Raw genomic sequence first — 10,306 nt, 5'->3', positions numbered from 1 at the left:
AATTGGTTGTTAAGTGGAAACACTGACAAGATTACACATTTACCCTGTTCTCATGTAGAAGAATTGGCCATTGTATCAAGTACGTATATTTAAAATTTACACCATGTAAATTCTTTTGGTATATCTAATTCAAACCAAGATTCCTGATATATTTCATTTATATTATTTTTATTAAGAGCAGTTTCAGGTTCACAGAAAACTTGAGAGGAAGGCACAAAAGATTTTCCATGTACCTTCTACCTGAATACTTGCATAATTCCCCCCCATTATCAACCTAGTACACATATGAAAATCCACCTCCATGATCAAATCCCCTGTGAGAGTTGTACATTTGTTAAAATGGATGAGCCCACATTGACACAATCACCCAGTGTCAGTAGTTTATATACATTAGGATTAACTCTTGCTTTTGTACATTCTGTGAGTTTGGAAAAATGTATAATGACATGTATTAATCATCATCATATTGTAATGGCCCTAAAAAGCGTCTGTACTCTAACTACTCACCCTTCTTATCTTTTTTAATCTTTATTTTTTTCCTCTTAACATTCAAATTAAAAAATGACTTTGTCAAAGATATTTTATACTACCTCTTGGAACAATACACAGTTCTGTATGTGTTCCCTTGGTTGCATGACAATATTCAAGACAGCTTTGTAAATAGGCAGATATAAGGTTTTAATTTTTAACATCTAGACTTTCTAGATGTATAGAGTCTCATAAAGTATAATTTTGTAAATAATTCATTGTAAAGCTCCATTGTTTTCTTTAGAAATCTCAGCAGTGAAATTGATGCTGTTGTGGGTTTCTTGAGCTATATACCTGTTCAGGGATCTGCTTTCTGATTTATGGAAAAGCAAGAGTTAAAATGGTACTTTTTCATTTTTGGATTCTCATCTAAAAGAAAGTTTTATATTTTAATCATTGTTTAGTGCTTAGGTTTTTGTACATTAAAAAAGTCAAGTCATAATTTGTAGTTGTACTGCTGATAGGGCATTATATATTTTAATCAAAGGAAGTTGTATCTTATAAGATTTTATTGTCTTTGAATTATACAGTGTTGTATTTAATTGGAATGCATGACAACATACAAGACAACATTGTAAATAGCAGTAAAAGAATCATTAAAAAATCTAGTTTTTCTAGGTGCATGGGATTTCACTAAGTATAAATTTGTAAATATAACAATATCATGAGGTGGCTTCTATGAATGTATTAGCAGTGGAATACAACTCATAATTGGCTTTTAGGACTGTGTAATATTTTGGTGTTCAGTTGCTCAGTCATGTCCGACTCTTTGCGACCCCATGGCAGCATGCCAGGCTTCCCTGTCAAGTACCAACTCCTGGAACTTACTCAAACTCATGTCCATTGAGTGGGTGATGGCCCTCCAACCATCTCATCCTCTTTAATCCCCTTCTCCTGCCTTCAATCTTTCCCAGCATCAGGGTCTTTTTAAATGAGTCAGTTTTTTGCATCAGGTAGCCAAAATATTGGAGTTTCAGCTTCAGCATCTGTCTTTCCAGTGAATGTTCAGGACTGATTTCCTTTAGGATGGACTGGTCCCTTGGAGTCCAAGGGACTCTTTAAGAGTCTCCTCGAACACCACAGTTCTAAAGCATCAATTCTTTGGCGCTCAGCTTTCTTTATAGTCCAACTCTCACATCATACATGACTACTGGAAAAAATCATAGCTTTGATTAGAAAGGACTTCTGTTGGCAAAGTAGCGTCTCTGCTTTTCAATATGCTGTCTTGGTTGGTCATAACTTTTCTTCCAAGGAGCAAGCGTCTTTTAACTTCATGGCTGCAGTCACCATCTGCAGTGAATTTGGAGCCCAGAAAAATAAAGTCAGGCTTCGTTTCCACTGTTTCCCCATATATCTGCCATGAAGTGATGGGACCAGATGCCATGATCTTCGTTTTCTGAATGTCCAGTTTGAAGCCAACTTTTTGACTCTCCTCTTTGACTTTCATCAAGAGGCTCTTTAGTTCTTTGCTTTCTGTCATAAGGGTGGTGTCATCTGCATATCTGAGGTTATTGATATTTCTCCCGGCAATCTTGATTCCAGCTTGTGCTTCCTCCAGCCCAGCATTTCTCATGATGTACTCTGCATAGAAGTTAAATAAGCAGGGTGACAATATACAGCCTTGACATACTCCTTTTCCTACTTGGAACTAGTCTGTTGTTCCATGTCCAGTTCTAACTGTTGCTTTTTACTTTTCCAGTGGAGCACATTTTTCCATAACTCTCCACCATGACCCGTCCATCTTGGGTGGCCCTACACAGCATGGCTCGTGGTTTCATTGAGTTAGACAAGGCTGTGGTCCATGTGATTAGTTTTCTGTGATTGTGGTTTTCATTCTGTTTGCCCTCTTATGGAGAAGACTAAGAGGCTTATGGAAGCTTCCTGATGCGAGAGACTGACTAAGGGGAAACTGGGTCTTCTTCTGATGGGCTGGGCCATACCCAGTACATCTTTAATCTGATTTTCTGTTGATGGGTGGGGCTATGTTACCGCTTTGTTGTTTGAACTGAGGCCAAACTGTGGTGGAGGTAATGAAGATAATGGCGACCTCCTTCAAAAGGTCCTGTGTACGCATTGCTTTACTCAGTGCCCCGACTCTGTAGCAGGCCACTGCCGACCCAGGCGTCCACCAGAGACTCCTGGACACTCACCAGCAAGCCTGAGTCAGTTTCTTTTGGGGCCACTGGTCGTTTTTCTTGGGTCCCGGTGCACACAAGGTTTTCTTTGTGCCCTCCAAGAGTCTGTTTCCCCAGTCCTGTGTAAGTTCTGGCGGCTCTGTTGTGGGGTTAATAGTGACCTTCTCCAGGAGTGCTTATGCTATACCCAGGTCTGCTGCATCCAGAGCCCCTGCCCCAGCGGTAGGCCCCTGCTGATCCATGCCGCCACAGGAGACACTCAAACGCAAAGGCAGGTCTGGCTCAGACTCTGGCATCCCCGGTGAGCCCAAGGTTTTGTTTGAGCCCTCCAAGCATCTCTGGTGGATATGGGGTTTGATTCTAGACACAATTTCGCCAGTCCAGCCATCTTGCTGGAGCTTCTCCTTTGCCCTTGGACGTGGAGTTTCCTTTTTTGGTGGGATCCTTCATTCTCCCATCAGTGGTTGTGCAGCAGCAAGTTGTAATTTTGGAGTTGAGAAGATGAGCACCTGACCATCTGCTCTTCCATCTTGGGTCTGTCATTACAGTTGGTGTTTATGCAGTGATTTTTTTGGGCATAGGGATACCTAGATTGTCTCCATGTCTTCAGATTGTTAGATTCTCATAGGAAAAGATTAGATTGTATACTTTTAACAAAGAAAAATGACCAAAGGATTTTATTTTTATCTTTAGGAAGAAAGGAAGACATTAAAGGAATTGTCATTTAAGTCATAGCTATTCTCATAGCTAATATCAAGTAATGGTTATTTTTCTATACTATATACACATACTGGTTGAGAATTTATATGCATATACAAACATACTGTAAATGTATATACACATATATATGTAAAATTAGTTTTAGGGATAATTTCTTTTTAAACATCTATTCATGCCTTGCTTTTTTTCTTTTTAGGAAAAAAATGAAAATAGAATTTCAGTTATAAGCTTAAATGTGTAGAAACCTGCTTCATTTATATCTAAACGAATGTTAATTTTTATGTAAAATGTTTAAGTGGCTATGTATTTTTTTTAATGTTTCCATATATACTTTTGTGAGAACAGAATTTATGTGATTTTGAGGGTTTTTTTCTGAGAGCTTTTGAAAGTTTTCTGGTGGGTATTTAAATTTTTATAGTATAATCAGTAACTAATGTCAGGAGTATTCTCAGTTGCTTATAATGTAAATAATGAAAATTTGTTAGAGGTATCATTAGTATATCTTATTTTGTGTAGAATTGTGGCAGTGACAATCAAAATTTGAATATGTAAAACTTTTGAAATGATAAAACTTGCTGATGGGATTTTACCTATTACTGTTCTCAAATTCATAAAGAAGAAAATATGTTACAGATTGTAACATAATTTGAATGTCTGAAATATACATCATTAAAAGAGGAATTGTAATGATAGCTTATTTGTTTGACTGTCATTCAGACACTGAAAAAATATTCTGATATAGAAGAATGTTTTAAGTTGATTCTTTTAATTGTCATTTTTGAACAGATAACAACTAAATGTGTATGCTGAGATGTGTCCATATGCCTCTGTTTTTTCTATTTGAAATATTAATGGTTACTATTCCTAAGGAATGGGTTTATTCTGACATGATAATAGAGTTAAATAATGCTTTCTCAGTAGTGTTAACTATAATGGTGATTATTTTAGCATTCTTCTTGAAACTTTTGCACATGTGTAAGTTCAATACTAAAACATATGTTGCTATATGACAATGTAAAAGTGCAAATGTGCATTATGGAATAGAAATTGTCTGGGAAATCATAGCAAAAAATTAACATTACTATATAAACATACCAGAAAAAAAGGGACAGCTGCTATTTACTGCCTTTAAATTTTTTAATGTATTTCAAAAGCAACATCTAACAACCAAAGGAACTTAAAAGATACAGCCAGTTTGTGCTTGTCTTCATCGTTACCTGTTGACGTTTTGGGAGTGTTGGGCTGTTGTATCCAGCTTTATATTCCCAGTGACTGTCACGCATAGTTTTGAGTGATCATGAAGAACGTGTGACTTAGATACTAGTGCTGCAGAGAGTTTTAAACAGTGAAACAAAGAGAATTTGATTACCCTCGGAAAGAAAGGAGAAGATGGGATTTGAGGTAGGTGCTATACAGTTATATTTGGGTTGACAAACACATGAATGATAAAAATAGTCATTGAAAGTTTCTATAAAGGGTAATTTTATAAGACAGTGCCATATTTATGGCTAATTGTTGAAGGAAAGTCTCTTGGAATAGCTTGGGAATTACTCTTAATTAATGGGCCTAATAGGAGAATGGATTATTGTCTTTTACAGTAGTTTGAGTCTGTTAAATGGATTGATCATAGGTCTTTTATGGCTTTTTAGATTATTCAGAATTGGTAAGAAAAATTTCAGTAGTCTCAACATTCATGCTGAAAGTACTCTGAGAAGGTGTAAGTAAAAAAAAAAAAAAAAATTCTGTTTGGGCCAGTCATATTTGCTAGTTTTTTAATTTGCATTCACTATTCCTGTCACTTCTAAAGTTATCATAATTAGTGTCTCCTGGAGTTTTATTTGTATCTGACCTTGGCTTTATTGTATTCTTGCTTCTCAGGTAAATATGGTGAAAGAAAAACATGCAGATAATCTGAGGATATCTGACATCATCAGGAACATTCTTCCTATGGAGTTCCTTAATTTATAAATCTCAACTGTAAACCACAAGTAAGAAGGTTCTGGATCAAGAAATGCTGTATTAGGACAAGATTTTGGCTAGGCTCAGGAAAATAACACTGGTGCAGACTTTGTTCTTGTGCAGCTTGGAATTATCAGATATTCCTGAGAATCAGTAAGTAAGCCAGTTATTTAAAAATATAATTGTATTAAAGATGGAGTCCATGAATAATGTAGTCAATGGCCGGCCTTCAATTAATTTACTCAACACCAAATACAATAACATAACTAATATTGCAAAACAAATGATGATCAATATTTTACTAATTATAAATTAGGGAATAGACCAGCTATTTTTGCATGTGTAGTTTGGTGGTATAATGGTAGAGGTGGATGGCAGCCTAAAAAAGGTGCTAATAGACTAATAGTAGCAAAGTCATGTTGAAGTTGGAGAGTTGAATCAGCTACAGGGTTGATTAATGAGGAACTGTTTCTAAGTGTTAGTTCGACATTAGCCTCCACTTAAGCTGCTGCTTCAGTGTTTGGTCAGAATGCTGTGTGTTTTACCTTACTATGTTTCTTCTTTTTCCCTGTAGGGAGGTAGTAGTTTAAGAAAAGATACTTTTGCCATCTTTGTTTTAATGTCAATAATTGTTGTCACCAGACCAGTTGCATTATTGCTCATTCCAGGTTTTCTTGACTCCCATCTCTGGGCTCAGGAAAACCCCTTGGTGATAGTGATTGTAAGGGCAGTCTGAGTGCTCATTTGATTCAGGGCAGGGCATTTTGGTTAGACAGGAACTGATATTCTGCTTTTCTTAAATTTGATAGAATTTTGGTGGCAGCTAGTGTTTATTGTTCAGATAACATATAGGTAACAAATTATCCTAAATTTGGTGATATATAATACATTCTTGTGCTATTTCTACAGATTCTGTGGGTGAAGATTTCTGAGAGTGCCAGAATGTATTTAGAATTAACTGGGAAGACCCAGTTCAATGGTTGAGAGTGATTCAAACCACTAGAGTCTTCTGGATACTTCTTCACTCAAATCTGGCACTGGTTTTAGATGACTTGGAAGGTTGGGCTTAGCTAAAAGGCTTTTAACCATCACACAGGTTCTCACTTCAATCATAAAAATAAGTGTTTGAAGTGGCATGGCCTTTTTTGATCTGGTTTCAGAGGTCATGTAACATCATTTCTGCCATATTCTGTTGGCTAACCTTATCATATGGCCAACCAGAATTTCATAGCATGGTGGGATACTGCCAAGGTGACTGCAGGCACAGGTAGCTTGTAAGACCAGATTGAAGACAGTACAACAGGTTAAGAGCTACAGATGTGGAGCTTCAGTAGTTTTTTGTTTTGTTTTTGAAGGGGTCCTTGATTTTCAGAATTCCACTTTTCTCACACTCAGAATCTCTTGCAGATTATTTTTGGCAAATATCTTACTCATTGCCTGACATAAAGTCATACTGAATTGTTTTGTGATTTGGGGAATTAATTAGGCAAAAGATAAGAAATTAGAAAAAAAGTACATGATTTTTGGATTAAGTCACTTGGGAAATGCAAAATAGAAAAGATTCAGGTCCAGTATGTAGATACTGAAATGTAGAATCTTAGAACTCCTGAAGCTGTGGAACTATAGGAAGAATGAGAGGGGACAGCTGTTGATGAAGTCAGTAATGTTGTAACAGATGCGGAATTCCTGCCCTTGACACTCCAGGAGCTTTTCCTTCATTTCCCATTCTACCTTGCTGTAAGATTACTTCATGGGATGGACGGGCAAGAACTGAATACTGACAAATTGTTAAACATTCTTTCTCAGAAAGCCTTATTGCCCATCTGCTGTCCATGGGATAACCTTGAAAGTAACGGTTTTAATCAGAAAATGTTGCCTTTTTCCTCAGGCATAAATCATAACTAAAGAGAAGATTACAGGCTTCCCTCATAGCTCGGTTGGTAAAGAAGATCCACTGGAGAAGGGATAGGTTACCCCCTCCAGTATTCTTGGCCTTCCCTTGTAGCTTAGCTGGTGAAAAATCCGCCTGCATTGCAGGAGGCCTGGGTTCGATATCTGGGTTGGGAAGATCCTCTGGAGAGAGAGAGGCTACCCACTCCAGTATTCTGGCCTGGAGAATTCTATGGACTGTATAGTCCATGAGGTCACAAAGAGTCAGACATGACAGACCCATTGTCCTTCCATTTTCTTTCATTTTTTCAAAGAGAAGATTAATGGTTTTTTGAGAGGTACCTGCTCAGCCATTTTAATGGGAACTAGAGTAATGGGCGGAGAAGGCAATGGCACCCCACTGCAGTACTCTTGCCTGGAGAATCCCAGGGACGGGGGAGCCTGGTGGGCTGCCATCTATGGGGTTGCACAGAGTCGGACACGACTGAAGCGATGCAGCAGCAGAGTAATGGATTAGGAACTAAATGTTTCCTAAGTTCCATTGTAGCCTCTATATCTTTAATATAGTTACTATTTTTCTTATCAAATGGACTAAGTTTCTTGGTTATTTTCATTGCAATATTTAGGTATTGGTATGTTTCTTATACAGAAAGCCATGTAGATTGCATGATATCATGAGTAAGTGATCTGTAGATGAAAGAGTAATAAAAAGGAAGCATAGACAATGTGAGGAGACAATATAAGAAGCAAGATATAAGACTACCAATACCTGGCTTTCTCATTGTTAAAAGAATTCCAAAGCAAATTTTGATTGACTTGTTGTTTTTTCATATTAGAATAGCTATTTATTGCATTTCATTTTATGTAATGAAATGAAGTGTGCTACTAACCTTTACCCATTTTTTCCCCAGTGTGTCCTCTCAAGTGATGACTACGTAGGAAAACTGATACTGTTGATTCTGCCACCATCTTCCATAAAACCAGAAAATAGTCTTCATAATGTATGGCAATTCCTCATTATTATATTGCAACAGACACTCCCTGTAGATCATAAAAACAGGCTGAGAAGGCTCAAATTTAAAGGGTGATATTGGAGAGAATTGTAACCAGGCATGTGGACTGTTTTCATTGTTGCTATTGGACTGAATCTCAGGAGCTTGAATGATGGAGACATTGTTACACAAAGAGGCTCAGGACTTTGTAATGTCAAAGCTTCATTTCATTGCTCCCAGAAGTAGTAGTGCATATATTTAAAATTTTCATTTATCACAGGGAAATTTAAAATTGATTCATAAAAAACACAATTTTCAAGATTTCAAAGGATATGGAAAATTTTAAGTGTAACATTTTACTTCTTAAATGCTGTTTTTCCTCCTCTGATTCTCCCACCTCTGTGTTATCTACTTATTGATGAAATTTTGTGCACTTCTTGTGGGTTTATTGATCAGTTAACACTCATGGCATTTTGGGGGATCTGTATATACTAGCCACAGATTTTTCTATGCAGTAAGCGTTGTTTATATATAAATTGTAAATTTATCCAACTAATTTGTTGAAATAATTCCAATGAAACTGTGAAGACTAAGGATACCCAAAATTTATAGTTTCGAGTCCAAAGTAAAATAGATTTTCCCCCATTATATAGACAGGATTTCATCAATCTTATCTACAAGTGTTTATGTGGATATATTTCCTAAAACTGTATAAATGTTACATTTTTATTTTTTGGCAATATGATGTTACAAAGAAATTGCCTTTCTTCTGTAACTGTTCAGTCTGTCATCTTCATATATGCTTAATCCTTACAGTCTCTTGCATTATTTCATTTTGCTCTGTTTTTTTTTTTCCTTTCATTTTCCTTGGTATATCAATGTCTAAGTGTAGTGCAAATGAAATACCATATTTTATTGCTGTCAATTTACTGTGGTGTTTTGTATTTTGGTTGTGTATTAAAATATAATCATACTATGTTTTATGCCTTTTGAGTTTTGTGTTTTTCTTTAAAACATGTTTGTATTAGTATCATTTCTTCATCTATGTTTTTTTTCATCAGATGTTTTGCCATTTTATTTCTCTTTCCATTTATCCTTACTTGTGGTTTTAAAGCATTACATATTCAAATTGTTTACCTTGACTTAGGTAGTTACAACTCATCTTCACTTCTACCGTAATCATAGAAATTCTGACATATAATTGGTTGAATTTCTATTTATTTGTCTGCTTTACTTTCTATTGTTACTTTAAAATTACTGATGAATCTTATATTCCATTGAGCTCTATCTCATTTCTCTTCTTTTTCAGAATATTCCCTGTCAACACTTGCATTTTTTCTCTCAATTGATGCTTAACATTACTTTGCAAGTTGGAAAAAAATAATGCAGTTTTTATTTCATTTGCAACAATTTAATAGATTAATTAGGAGAGACTAGATCTCTTTAAAATTGAGTCTTCCTGTCAAACAACAAGGTATGTCTTTATATTTTTCTAAAATCAAATTGTTATGTTGGAATACTGCTAGTTTAGCTTTCTTTTTAAAATTCATTCCCAAGCATTTCATAGTTTTGTTAATATAGTGATAGGGATTGCAAAACTAGTTTTTTTCCATATTAATATATGTAAATCAGCTTTAATATTTTTTAAATACAATTTCATTGAAACTCATTATGATTTTAATTTTTAAGTACTTAAGAGTCATCTTAGGAACTTTTTCTCCTTTTAATTAAGAATTTTTCATCAAATTTAGTGACAGGTTTAATAAAATATATTTTGTTTTCAAGTTGATCATATTTGCCATTTTAATTATTGATTAAGATAACATAACTGAATTTTTCTAAAAATGAAAATCTTTGTATCCAATGAATAGGTGAACTACAATTTGTTTATTTTTATATTATCTCTTTTATAGCCCTATTTATAGCCCCTATTATAGCCATCATTATTTTATTGGCACTTTCTGAGAAGATAGTCCTAAACACAGAACTTTATTTTGTGTTTGCTTTACTAGCTCTGTCAAAACTGTTTTGAGTGTTTTTTCATGTAGACTGGAAAACAGGAAATACTAGCCTTATATAGTT

The 10,306-nt window shown here is 35.4% G+C and overlaps 1 protein-coding gene across 3 annotated transcripts in view; it reads left to right on the top strand.

Annotated features, from left to right (window-relative positions):
• Positions 1-2,094: 2,094 nt before the first annotated feature.
• LOC104984283 overlaps positions 2,095-10,306 on the top strand; it is a 69,911-nt gene continuing 61,699 nt past the window's right edge. For all 3 annotated transcript variants that reach the window (XM_010833951.1, XM_010833949.1, XM_010833950.1), the window contains exons 1-4: positions 2,095-4,784; positions 5,262-5,495; positions 8,144-8,342; positions 9,534-9,698. The gene's annotated coding sequence lies outside the window, so the exon portion shown is untranslated. The remainder of the gene's footprint in view (positions 4,785-5,261; positions 5,496-8,143; positions 8,343-9,533; positions 9,699-10,306) is intronic.

This window comes from Bison bison, unplaced genomic scaffold (genome assembly GCF_000754665.1).
Source record: "Bison bison bison isolate TAMUID 2011002044 unplaced genomic scaffold, Bison_UMD1.0 scf7180017863974, whole genome shotgun sequence".
NCBI lineage: Eukaryota > Metazoa > Chordata > Mammalia > Artiodactyla > Bovidae > Bison > Bison bison.
This window is presented reverse-complemented; position numbering and strand designations above follow the sequence as displayed.